Below are 14,840 nucleotides of genomic sequence, written 5' to 3' on the forward strand. Positions count from 1 at the left end.
AGTCCACGCCCCACCGAGCACAGGTTTATAGCGCATTTAATGCAGTGGGCGAAGGAGCCAATCCTCTGTGCAGGTGGGCTCTACAGGTATAAGATGTGTTATGTTGCCATTTATATACAGTTATTATGTTGCTATTTTAGTGTTCAGTGATTATGTTTCTGGGCCGTAGAGCTCCTATTGCTCTGCTATGGTAGGAGGCGGTGGTACAGAGCATCTTGTGACCTGGACATCCCCACAGAAAGGCATTATCATTATGCTGCCAATACAGCACTAGATCAGCAGCTGTTGGCCTTTGTCACCACAGTAGCGGCTCACAGGCCAGGAGGCGTGGGATGAGCCTTGTGCCATCATGCATTGTCCCTAAACAATTGCTCTCATTCATTTTTTCCTGAATGGCTGACAACTCTGTGAGGAATGCCCACATTCACTCTGTGCTCAGGGATTGCTCACACTTACTCTGTGCTCAGGTATTGCTCACACTCACTCTGTGCTCAGGGATTGCGCACACTCACTCTGTGTGCAGGGATTGCTCACACTCACTCTGTGCTCAGGGATTGCTCACACTCACTCTGTGCTCAGGTATTGCTCACACTCACTCTGTGTGCAGGGATTGCTCACACTCACTCTGTGCTCAGGTATTGCTCACACTCACTCTGTGTGCAGGGATTGCTCACACTCACTCTGTGCGCAGGGATTGCTTACACTCACTCTGTGTGCAGGTATTGCTCACACTCACTCTGTGTAGGTATTGCTCACACTCACTCTGTGCTCATGTATTGCTCACACTCACTCTGTGTAGGTATTGCTCACACTCACTCTGTGCTCATGTATTGCTCACACTCACTCTGTGCTCAGGTATTGCTCACACTCACTCTGTGCAGGGATTGCTCACACTCACTCTGTGTGCAGGTATTGCTCACACTCACTCTGTGTGCAGGGATTGCTCACATTCACTCTGTGCTCAGGGATTGCTCACACTTACTCTGTGCTCAGGTATTGCTCACACTCACTCTGTGCTCAGGGATTGCGCACACTCACTCTGTGTGCAGGGATTGCTCACACTCACTCTGTGCTCAGGGATTGCTCACACTCACTCTGTGCTCAGGTATTACTCACACTCACTCTGTGCTCAGGTATTACTCACACTCACTCTGTGTGCAGGGATTGCTCACACTTACTCTGTGCTCAGGTATTTCTCACACTCACTCTGTGTGCAGGGATTGCTCACACTCACTCTGTGCAGGGATTGCTCACACTCACTCTGTGCAGGGATTGCCCACATTCACTCTGTGCTCAGGGATTGCTCACACTCACTCTGTGCTCAGGGATTGCTCACACTCACTCTGTGCTCAGGGATTGCTCACACTGACTCTGTGCTCAGGTATTTCTCACATTCACTCTGTGTGCAGGGATTGCTCACACTCACTCTGTGTGCAGGGATTGCTCACACTCACTCTGTGCAGGGATTGCTCACACTCACTCAGTGCAGGTATTGCTCACACTCACTCAGTGCAGGTATTGCTCACACTCACTCTGTGCGCAGGGATTGCTCACACTCACTCTGTGCTCAGGGATTGCCCACATTCACTCTGTGCTCAGGGATTGCCCACACTCACTCTGTGCTCAGGGATTGCTCACACTCACTCTGTGCTCAGGGATTGCTCACACTGACTCTGTGCTCAGGTATTGCTCACACTGACTCTGTGCTCAGGTATTTCTCACATTCACTCTGTGTGCAGGGATTGCTCACACTCACTCTGTGCAGGGATTGCTCACACTCACTCAGTGCAGGTATTGCTCACACTCACTCTGTGCGCAGGGATTGCCCACATTCACTCTGTGCTCAGGGATTGCCCACACTCACTCTGTGCTCAGGGATTGCTCACACTGACTCTGTGCTCAGGTATTTATCACATTCACTCTGTGTGCAGGGATTGCTCACACTTACTCTGTGCTCAGGTACTGCTCACACTCACTCTGTGTGCAGGGATTGCTCACACTTACTGTGTGCTCAGGTATTTCTCACACTCACTCCGTGTGCAGGGATTGCTCACACTCACTCTGTGCTCAGGGATTGCTCACACTCACTCTGTGCTCAGGGATTGCTCACACTCACTCTGTGCTCAGGTATTATTCACACTCACTCTGTGCTCAGGTATTGCTCCCACTCACTCTGTGCTCAGGTATTGCTCACACTCACTCTGTGTGCAGGGATTGCTCACACTCACTCTGTGTGCAGGGATTGCTCACACTCACTCTGTGTGCAGGGATTGCTCACACTCACTCTGTGCGCAGGGATTGCTTACACTCACTCTGTGTGCAGGTATTGCTCACACTCACTCTGTGTAGGTATTGCTCACACTCACTCTGTGCTCATGTATTGCTCACACTCACTCTGTGTTCATGTATTGCTCACACTCACTCTGTGCTCAGGTATTTCTCACACTCACTCTGTGCTCAGGTATTGCTCACACTCACTCTGTGTGCAGCTATTGCTCACACTCACTCTGTGCGCAGGGATTGCTCACACTCACTCTGTGCTCAGGGATTGCCCACAATCACTCTGTGCAGGGATTGCTCACACTCACTCTGTGCAGGGATTGCTCACACTCACTCTGTGCTCAGGGATTGCTCACACTCACTCTGTGCTCAGGTATTGCTCACACTCACTCTGTGTGCAGGGATTGCTCACACTCACTCTGTGCTCAGGGATTGCCCACAATCACTCTGTGCAGGGGTTGCTCACACTCACTCTGTGTGCAGGTATTGCTCACACTCACTCTGTGTGCAGGGATTGCTCACACTCACTCTGTGCTCAGAGATTGCTCACATTCACTCTGTGCTCAGGTATTGCTCACACTCACTCTGTGCTCAGGTATTGCTCACACTCACTCTGTGCTCAGGTATTGCTTACACTCACTCTGTGCTCAGAGATTGCTCACATTCACTCTGTGCTCAGGTATTGCTCACACTCACTCTGTGCTCAGGTATTGCTCACACTCACTCTGTGCTCAGGTATTGCTCACACTCACTCTGTGCTCAGGTATTGCTCACACTCACTCTGTGCGCAGGGATTGCTCACACTCACTCTGTGCTCAGGTATTGCTCACACTCACTCTGTGCGCAGGGATTGCTCACACTCACTCTGTGCTCAGGGATTGCCCACAATCACTCTGTGCAGGGATTGCTCACACTCACTCTGTGTGCAGGGATTGCTCACACTCACTCTGTGCTCAGGTATTGCCCATACTCAATGAAAACTATGTAAGGGTAAATGAAGGAGGGAGTACACTCCAAACAAACAAAAATGATTCAGTAAATTATAAAAATACAAATTTTATTAACATCCTTACTAAAAATACCATAAAAAAGTGTAAACCCACTATGTAGTCGGCCGACCCTAATGCTCAATGCTAATCCTTTCACTCATCCAAGCGTACACACATGCACGACAAACATAATTTTGGTTGCAGTGATCACTGAAAGGTTAAATGCCCAGATGTCCATAAAGGTTTTGCCTCCTGCTTAGTAGGTCATGATTCATAGCTTCTCTTGTGAAAAACAAAGTCTAGTCACCAAGCTGTTAGTATCAGCAAAGCACAAAGGGTGAGATAGCAAAGCCTTATTGTACTATGCAGGAGCCAGTCTAAGAGTCAAAGGCTATAGAAGCGGCACAGATAGCATGCAGTGTATCCACACATTATTTTCCAGCTCAATCTGTATACTCTACCGGCTCCATGAGATTGCAGGATGAATATGTCCCATAGGGATAACGGTGCAGTTCATCGGGTAAGCCTTGTGGTTGTCAGCATTCGCACTCCACAGATAGCATCCTGGTCTCCCGGAGAAAGGACCTGAAGGTGTGGATCTCCGTCCAGGCAGGGTGGCGAAGCGTAAAGAGAACAAAACCCAAGAGGCAATGTGGCATCCAGGCAATTGGATGAGGAAGCAGAGGGTGGGCACGCTCCACGTGGGTCACACTCGCACGCCGTGTGTACCCGACATGTTTCGCCGGCTCACTTCCGGCTTTTTCGAGGGGGCGTGTCAGCAAGCTCACATCACCATACGTACACTTCCTATAAGTAGCAAATCACGGCCAGTCAGCACCAACGTACCCGCCCCCTCCCTCCGCATCACTGGAACGCAGGCTGGTAACCAGGGACGGGAAAGGGAGGGAGGGCGGAAGGGCAGAGCAGCCGCGTCACATCCAAGAATCTATCTCTTAACTAGATATACTGTGGATACGTGGCCAGCAGAGTCAAAAGAAAAAAGAAAAAACATTTTTAAATGAAGAGAGGCTCAGAATCAGCTAAATCCGTGCCTACTCAATGGGTTCAAAAATATCCCAAATAATGTCTTATGTCAAAGACTTGATGAGAAAAAGAAAGCGGAACCACATGATGCATTGCCAAACTGCAACACCAGGCAAGGACCACGGCTCATAGCCGCACATGTCCAGAGGTAAGTGTCCCAGGCACACCCTAACAGTGGGTACGCCGAAAGACACAGAACGCCAGAAAAGCAAACAATCTACAGTGGTAAGAAGGGGGCATAGCTCTGGGAATCATTCAAACCCGGGGGGACGGTGGCTTTCAGTTCATATATCCAGCGTACCTCACGCTGGAGAGCCAATCTATCAAAGTTCCCACCCCGAATATTGGTGTGGATACGGTCAAGACCAATTATTCTCAGGTTGTTGTAATTCCCCCCATGCACACTTTTAAAGTGACGGGCCACCGGTGACGGGACCTCTGGATCCTTGCTTTTAATCTTAGTTATATGTTCATTAATGCGTCTTCTCAATTCCCTCTTAGTCTTGCCCACGTAAAAGGCTCCACAGGGGCAGACCAAGAGGTAAACCACCAAGATGGTGTTACAATTAACAAAATGAGCAAGGGTCCAGGTTTTACCGTTCGGTAGCTCGACCACCCTCCCCACATGCATAAATCGGCAGACCGTGCACCCACCACACCTGTAGGTCCCAGTGACCTTACAGTGTCTGGGGGTGCCACTTGTCCCCGGGAAATGGCTACTGACCAACATATCCCTCAATGATGGGGCTCTCCTGAAGGAGACACTGGGGGACTCCGGAACAATGGGGTTCAATTTTGGATCATTACGCAGAATGTACCAATGGCGTCTGAGGACATCCAAGATCAAGCCATGCTGGACACAAAATCTTGTACAAAACCGTAACTCATTCTGTGTGCGTCTGGGGTGATGTTGTACCCCTATTAACGCCTCACGGTCAGCATGCTTCGCACGCTGATATGCGCGTCTAAGGTGGACGTCATGGTAGCCCCTCTCTCTAAACCTGTCACGTAAGTCCCTAGCCTCCTTTTCAAAGGTGGCTGTCTCTGAGCAGTTTCTACGTGTCCTCAGATACTGACCAGTGGGAATCCCCCTGACAGTATGTGAGGGGTGGAAGCTATCTGCTCTCAATAAAGCATTGGTAGCTGTCTCCTTCCTATCTGTGTGCAGGGATTGCTCACACTCACTCTGTGTGCAGGGATTGCTCACACTCACTCTGTGCAGGGATTGCTCACACTCACTCTGTGCAGGGATTGCTCACACTGACTCTGTGCTCAGGGATTGCTCACACTCACTCTGTGCAGGGATTGCTCACACTCACTCTGTGTGCAGGGATTGCTCACACTCACTCTGTGTGCAGGGATTGTTAACACTCACTCTGTGTGCAGGGATTGCTCACACTCACTCTGTGTGCAGGGATTGCCCACACTCACTCTGTGCTCAGGTATTGCTCACACTCACTCTGTGTGCAGGGATTGCTCACACTCACTCTGTGTGCAGGGATTGCTCACACTCACTCTGTGTGCAGGGATTGCTCTCACACACTCTGTGCTCAGGTATTGCTCACACTCACTCTGTGCTCAGGTATTGCTCACACTCACTCTGTGCTCAGGTATTTCTCACACTCACTCTGTGCTCAAGGATTGCTCACACTCACTCTGTGCTCAGGTACTTCTCACACTCACTCTGTGTTTAGGTATTGCTCACACTCACTCTGTGTGCAGGGATTGCTCACACTCACTCTGTGCTCAGGTATTTCTCACACTCACTCTGTGTGCAGGGATTGCTCACACTCGCTCTGTGTGCAGGGATTGCTCACACTCACTCTGTGCTCAGGGATTGCTCACACTCACTCTGTGCTCAGGGATTGCTCACACTCACTCTGTGCTCAGGGATTGCTCACACTCACTCTGTGCTCAGGTATTGCTCACACTCACTCTGTGCTCAGGTATTGCTCACACTCACTCTCTGCTCAGGTATTTCTCACACTCACTCTGTGCTCAAGGATTGCTCACACGCACTCTGTGCTCAGGTATTTCTCACACTCACTCTGTGTGCAGGGATTACTCACACTCACTCTGTGCTCAGGTATTGCTCACACTCACTCTGTGCTCAAGGATTGCTCACACTCACTCTGTGCTCAGGGATTGTTCACACTCACTCTGTGCTCAGGGATTGTTCACACTCACTCTGTGCTCAGGGATTGCTCACACTCATTCTGTGCGTAGGGATTGCTCACACTCACTCTGTGCACAGGGATTGCTCACACTCACTCTGTGCTCAGGGATTGCCCACAATCACTCTGTGCAGGGGTTGCTCACACTCACTCTGTGTGCAGGGATTGATCACACTCACTGTGCTCAGGTATTGCTCACACTCACTCTGTGCTCAGGTATTGCTCACACTCACTCTGTGCAGGGATTGCTTACACTCACTCTGTGCTCAGGTATTGCTCACACTCACTCTGTGCTCAGGTATTGCTCACACTCACTCTGTGCAGGGATTGCTTACACTCACTCTGTGCTCAGGTATTGCTCACACTCACTCTGTGCTCAGGTATTGCTCACACCAGAGGCGGCCTTTGGGGGTGGCAAGTGGGGCAATCGCCCCAGGCCCAACACCTGAAGAGGCTCAGGCCTCGCACCCTTCTGCAGCGGTGGGGAGAGGGCATAGTAGTTAAAACTCAAGTGTCTTCCTCCGATCCTCACAACTACCATCTATTTCCTCTCCCAGCATCTGTGTATTGGTAATAGAGATGGGAAGTTCGGATCTTTTCAATGATCCGGATGATTCGAATCGGATCATTGAAGAGATCCGGATCTTTGATCCGAATCTCGGATCATTTTACTACCGAAGCATTCGGGGGTGAAATGAATAGCAGGACAGGTCTTTCCCTGCTGTGGACAGGAGAAGGGGAGGGGGGTGGACACACAGAGAAGGGGAGAAGATGGACAGAGGGCAGGGAGTGGACAGAGATGGGAGGAGGGACGAGCAGAGAGCAGAAATGTTTGCTTGCACACAATACCCACATGCTGCAATCATATGCTTTACATGTATTTCACCTATATGCTCATCTGTGTACTTTGAAAGCAAACGTCGCAGTGAAAGAAAGCATTCCCCGAAGTGAAGTGCAGCTGTTTAGTGCCGAGTGCAGGAGGATCATATTGCCTTTCAATCACAGTGCCTGCAAAGTTACTGAGCTGTGCTGAGCAGAGCCAAAAGTTTCCAATGTGATCACTGTGCAGCACTACGGAACAGACAGCCTATAATGGGCAGCACATTGCAGCCAGTATGTGTGCTCTACACATATCTGGCAGTGGCACCCATGTCCCCTCTCTCTCATCTACCTGTCTCCCTGCAAGGCTGGCTCCCCTCCAACTCAGCGATTCATCCCTGCTCTGCTTCCAGGACCCAGCTGCCCGCTCCTTGCCCCGCCCCTTTTTCGATCCGAATCACTCATTTTGATGATTCGGATGATTCGACTCACAAAATAGATTCGGATCAAAGATCCGAATCGTTCATGATCCGGACAACACTAATTGGTAACAGCGCCCCCTACGATGACGTGACCGCATGTCACCACAGGGGGCGCTGTTACCAATACACAGATGCTGGGAGAGGAAATAGATGGTAGCTGTGAGGATCGGAGGAAGACACGTGAGTTTTAACTACTATGCCCGCTACTATGCCCGCTACTATGCCCGCTCTCCCCACAGCTGCAGCCACCTTCATATCTAACCTGTACTGCGGGGCACCTACCTATCTAATCTATACTGCAGGCACCTATCTAATCTATACTGCGGGCACCTATCTTATCTATACTGCAGGCGCCTATCTAATCTATACTGCGGGGCACTTACCTGTCTAATGTATACTGCAGGGCACCTATCTAATCTATACGGCAGGCACCTATCTAATCTATACTGCGGGCACCTATCTAATCTATACTGCAGGCACCTATCTAATCTATACTGCGGGGCACCTACCTATCTAATCTATACTGCAGGGCACCTATCTAATCTATACGGCAGGCACCTATCTAATCTATACTGCGGGCACCTATCTAATCTATACTGCAGGCACCTATCTAATCTATACTGCGGGGCACCTACCTATCTAATCTATACTGCAGGGCCCCTATCTAATCTATACTGCAGGGCACCTATCTAATCTATACTGCAGGGCACCTATCTAATCTATACTGCGGGCACCTAGCTAATATATACTGCGGGCACCCATCTAATCTATACTGCGGGGCACCTACCTATCTAATCTATACTGCGGGCACCTATCTAATCTATACTGCAGGCACCTATCTAATCTATACTGCGGGCACCTATCTAATCTATACTGCAGGCACCTATCTAATCTATACTGCGGGGCACCTACCTATCTAATCTATACTGCAGGGCCCCTATCTAATCTATACTGCGGGGCACCTATCTAATCTATACTGCAGGCACCTATCTAATCTATACTGCAGGCTCTTATCTAATCTATACTGCGGGCACCCATCTAATCTATACTGCGGGGCACCTACCTATCTAATCTATACTGCGGGCACCTATCTAATCTATACTGCGGGGCACCTATCTAATCTATACTGCAGGCACCTATCTAATCTATACTGCGGGGCACCTGCCTATCTAATCTATACTGCAGGCACCTATCTAATCTATACTGCAGGCTGGCACCTATCTAATCTATACTGCAGGCACCTATCTAATCTATACTGCGGGCACCCATCTAATCTATACTGCGGGCACCTATCTAATCTATACTGCAGGCACCTATCTAATCTATACTGCGGGGCACCTACCTATCTAATCTATACTGCAGGGCACCTTCTAATCTGTACTGCGGGGCACCTACCTATCTAATCTATACTGCAGGGCACCGATCTAATCTATACTGCAGGCACTTATCTAATCTATACTGCGGGGCACCTATCTAATCTATACTGCGGGGCACCTATCTAATCTATACTGCGGGGCATCTACCTATCTAATCTATACTGCAGCACGGTGGCGTAGTGGTTAGCGCTCTCGCCTTGCAGCGCTGGGACCCTGGTTCGAATCCCAGCCAGGGCACTATCTGCAAAGAGTTTGTATGTTCTCCCCGTGTCTGTGTGGGTTTCCTCCGGGCACTCCGGTTTCTTCCCACATTCCAAAAACATACGGATAAGTTAATTGGCTGCCCCTTAAAAATTGGCCCTACTTACACTACATAATATAGACATATGGCAATGGTAGGGATTAGATTGTGAGCTCCTTTGAGGGACAGTTAGTGACAAGACAATATATATATATATATATATATATATATACACTGTACAGCGCTGCGTAATATGTCGGCGCTATATAAATACTAAATAATAATAATAATAATACTGCAGGGCACCTATCTAATGTATACTGCAGGGCACCTATCTAATCTATACTGCAGGCACCTATCTAATCTATACTGCAGGCACCTATCTAATCTATACTGCGGGGCACCTATCTAATCTATACTGCAGGCACCTATCTAATCTATACTGCGGGGCACCTATCTAATTTATACTGCAGGCACCTATCTATCTAATCTATACTGCAGGCACCTATCTAATCAGTACTGCGGGGCACCTTCCTATGTAATCTATACTGCAGGCTCTTATCTAATCTATACTGCGGGGCACCTACCTATCTAATCTATACTGCAGGCACCTATCTAATCTATACTGCAGGCACCTATCTAATCTGTACTGCGGGGCACCTTCCTATGTAATCTATACTGCAGGCTCTTATCTAATCTATACTGCGGGGCACCTACCTATCTAATCTATACTGCAGGGCACCTATCTAATCTGTACTGCGGGGCACCTACCTATCTAATCTATACTGCAGGCTCTTATCTAATCTATACTGCAGGCACCTATCTAATCTATACTGCGGGGCACCTACCTATCTAACCTATACTGCAGGCACCTATCTAATCTATACTGCGGGGCACCTACCTATCTAACCTATACTGCAGGCACCTATCTATCTAATCTATACTGCAGGCACCTATCTATCTATACTGCAGGCACCTATCTAATCTATACTGCAGGGCACCTACCTATCTAATCTATACTGCGGGGCACCTATCTATCTAATCTATACTGCAGGCACCTATCTAATCTATACTGCAGGGCACCTACCTATCTAATCTATACTGCGGGGCACCAATCTAATCTATACTGCAGGGCACCTACCTATCTAATCTATACTGCAGGGCACCTACCTATCTAACCTATACTGCAGGCACCTATCTAATCCATACTGCAGGGCACCTACCTATCTAATCTATACTGCGGGGCACCTACCTATCTAATCTATACTGCAGGGCACCTACCTATCTAATCTATACTGCGGGGCACCTACCTATCTAACCTACACTGGAGGCACCTACCTATCTAACCTATACAGAGCGTGTGCTTCCAGTGTGTGTGTGTGTGTGTGTGTATCCGTGTGTGTATCCACAGCATATGTCTCTAGGCCCCGCATATGACACTCGCCCCAGGCCCGCGTACTCTAAGGCCACCTCTGGCTCACACTCACTCTGTGTGCAGGTTTTGCTCACACTCACTCTGTGCTCAGGTATTGCTCACACTCACTCTGTGTGCAGGGATTGCTCACACTCACTCCGTGTGCAGGGATTGCTCACACTCACTCTGTGTGCAGGGATTGCTCACACTCACTCTGTGCAGGGATTGCTCACACTCACTCTGTGTGCAGGTATTGCTCACACTCACTCTGTGCTCAGGTATTACTCACACTCACTCTGTGCTCAGGTATTGCTCACACTCACTGTTCAAGGATTGCTCACACTCTTGATATTGCTCACACTTTTGGCAAGGATTGCTCACACTCACTCTTGGCAGGGATTGCTCACACTCACTCTTGGCAGGCATTGCTCACACTCACTCTTGGCAGGCATTGCTCACTCTCAGCAGGGATTGCTCACACTCACTCTCGGCAGGGATTGTTCACTTTCGGCAGGCATTGCTCACTCTCGGCAGGCATTGCTCACTCTCCCTCTTGGCAGGCATTGCTCACACTCACTCTCGGCAGGCATTGCTGACACTCACTCTCGGCAGGCATTGCTCACTCTCAGCAGGGATTGCTCACACTCACTCTCGGCAGGGATTGTTCACTCTCGGCAGGCATTGCTCACTCTCGGCAGGCATTGCTCACACTCACTCTCGGCAGGGATTGTTCACTCTCGGCAGGGATTGCTCACACTCACTCTCGGCAGGGATTGTTCACTCTCGGCAGGGATTGCTCACACTCACTCTCGGCAGGGATTGTTCACTCTCGGCAGGGATTGCTCACACTTACTCTCGGCAGGCATTGCTCACTCTCGGCAGTGATTGCTCACACTCACTCTCGCCAGGCATTGCTCACTCTCGTCAGGGATTGCTCACACTCACTCTCGGCAGGGATTGCTCACACTCACTCTTGGCAGGCATTGCTCACTCTCGGCAGGGATTGCTCGCACTCACTCTCGGCAGGGATTTCTCACTCTCGGCAGGGATTGCTCACACTCAGTCTCGGCAGGCATTGCTCACTCTCAGCAGGGATTGCTCACTCTCGGCAGGGATTGCCAGGGGCGTAGCAATAGGGGGTGCAGAGGTAGCGACCGCATCGGGGCCCTTGGGCCAGAGGGGCCCTCCCTTAACTACAGAATTAGCTCTCTATTGGTCCTGTGCTCATAATAATGACTTCTGTAGATACTTTGAATAGTGGTAATCATTACCAAGCTGTTCCCCATCCCCTTCTTGCACCTCTGACACTGTAGTTGCCATTGGCAGATTTTGGTGCGCCTTATAAATTGTTATGTATAGAGTGCTTGGGGGGCCCCATTGTAAAACTTGCATCAGGGCCCACAGCTCCTTAGCTACGCCACTGGGGATTACTCACTCTCGGCAGGGATTGCTCACCCTCAGCAGGCATTGCTCACCCTCAGCAGGCATTGCTCAATCTCGGCAGGGATTTATAACTCTCTGCAGGGATTGCTCACCCTCAGCAGGTATTGCTCAATCTCGGCAGGGATTGCTCACACTCACTCTCGGCAGGCATTGCTCACTCTCGGCAGGCATTGCTCACTCTCGGCAGCAATTGCTCGCTTTCCGCGGAGCTCACAGTGAGACAGCTGCTGAGTGTTTTCCTGTAGGGACCTGCCATGCTCGGGCTGCACTTCGCTGCTTGTACGAGGGGAGAGGATGTGTCCCCAGCCCGCTGTTTCCTGCCTGATAACGCCGGCAGGATGTCAGGGGGTCAGCCTTAGCTATTAGATAAAATGTGAGCTGCAAAAAAATGTTATTGTTTATGCTAAGAAAACTCACTCCACAAGTTAACATCTTCCAAAACCCAAACAGCTCTCGGAGAGGGGCTGGGCTCCCTGGGCTCAGGAAAGGGGCTCCCTGGGGGACACGCTTTGAAGTCAGTGCTCCACAGAGGCAAACAAGTAGTTGAAGCAGAGGTTACTTGTCCCAACAGCTTCAAGGAACTTTCTCAGCCATGGACGCCTCGCTCGCCTCTATCAATCAGAGCGTCCCTTCCTTGGAGATGTCTAAGCTTGGCCTGTGTGACAGGATGCCCATAGCGACACACACAGCCCGGCTCCCATGTCAGTAATAATCATCAGACAGCAGGAAGGCCAGCTTTCTCTCTATACATTGTGCTTCCCTTCTAGAGGTAACATAGATGGTAGAAGCAAGTCATTATCCAGTCTGGATGAATGTGTGTCTGCTAATTTGTCTGATCTCTGGAGAACATTACTACTATTATCATCAACAAGAATAATCATCTTAAACATTGCATGCTTACAAACAACCATGCACAAATGATTCATAAATGTTAATAGTAGAATATTACACATAACAATTGTGAAATATCCAGTTTTTGTTTATATTAGGTACCAAAATGTTCCCTGCCACCTTCCAGTGTTCCCTGCTACCTTCCAGGGTTCCTTGCAGCCTTCCAGGGTTCCTTGCAGCCTTCCAGTGTTCCCTGCCGCCCAGTGGCGTAGCTAAGGAGCAGTGGGCCCCGATGCAAGTTTTACATGGGGCCCCCAAGCACTCTATACATAACAATTGATACGGCGCACCAAAATCTGCCAATGGCAACTACAGTGTCAGAAGTGCAAGAAGGGAATGGGGAACAGTGTATTAAAGATTAAAACTATTAAAATCATCTATAGAAGTGATTATTACCAGCACAGGACCAATAGAAAGCTAATACTGTGATAGAGGGTGGACCCTTCGGGGCCCCTCTGGCCCAAGGGCCCCGATGCGGTCGCTACCTCTGCACCCCCTATTGCTACGCCACTGCTGCCGCCTTCCAGTGTTCCCAGCCACCTTCCAGGGTTCCTTGCTGCCTTCCAGTGTTCCCTGCCACCTTCCAGTGTTCCTAGCCACCTTCCAGAGTTCCTTGCCGCCTTCCAGTGTTCCTTGCCACCTTCCAGTGTTCCTTGCCGCCTTCCAGTGTTCCCTGCCACCTTCCAGGGTTCCTTGCTTCCTTCCAGTGTTCCCTGCCACCTTTCAGTGTTCCTAGCCACCTTCCAGAGTTCCTTGCCACCTTCCAGTGTTCCCTGCCACCTTCCAGTGTTCCCTGCCACCTTCCAGGGTTCGTTTGTTGCCTTCCAGTGTTCCTAGCCACATTTCAGTGTTCCTAGCCACCTTCTAGGGTTCATTGCCACCTTCCAGTGTTCCTAGCCACCTTCCAGTGTTCATTGCCAACTTCCAGTGTTCCCTGCCATCTTCCAGTATTCATTGCCATCTTCCAGTGTTCCCTGCCACCTTCCAGTGTTCCCTGCCACCTTCCAGTATTCATTGCCACCTTCCAGTGTTCCCTGCCCCCATCCAATATTCCCTGCCACCTTCCAGGGTTCCTCACCACTTTTCAATGTTCTTTGCCACCTTTCCATGCTCCCTGCCACCCTTCAGGGTTCCTTGCCATCCTCCAATGTTCCCTGACACCTTCCAATGTTCCCTGCCACCCTCCAGGGTTCCTTGGATTCTGATACCTACACGGTCTGAATTTACGATAGGCAGGGCCGGTTCTAGACTTTTTGCTGCCTGAGGCAAACTTGTGAAGATCACTATACAAAATAAATGGGATACAGTTGGGGACATCAAACTTGGAGAAGGACTTAGGAGGTATCTGGACCTTAACCTGCTGAGCGGTCTGGACGAGCTCCGCTCGTCCAACACCGCCAGAGGCTGCCGCTCAGGCCCTGCTGGGCCGATTTCAATGAAATAAAAAGCAGCACACGCAGCCGGCACTTTGCCAGCCACGTGTGCTGCCTGATCGCCGCTGCAGCGCGGCGATCCGCCGCGTGCAGCGGCGAAAGAGGGTCCCCCCAGCCGCCCGAGCCCAGCGTAGCCGGAACAAACAGTTCCGGCCAGCGCTAAGGGCTGGATCGGAGGCGGCTGACGTCAGGACGTCGGCTGACGTCCATGACGTCACTCCGCTCGTCGCCATGGCGGCGAGGTAAGCGAAACA

Source organism: Hyperolius riggenbachi, chromosome 4 (assembly GCF_040937935.1).
Source record: "Hyperolius riggenbachi isolate aHypRig1 chromosome 4, aHypRig1.pri, whole genome shotgun sequence".
NCBI lineage: Eukaryota > Metazoa > Chordata > Amphibia > Anura > Hyperoliidae > Hyperolius > Hyperolius riggenbachi.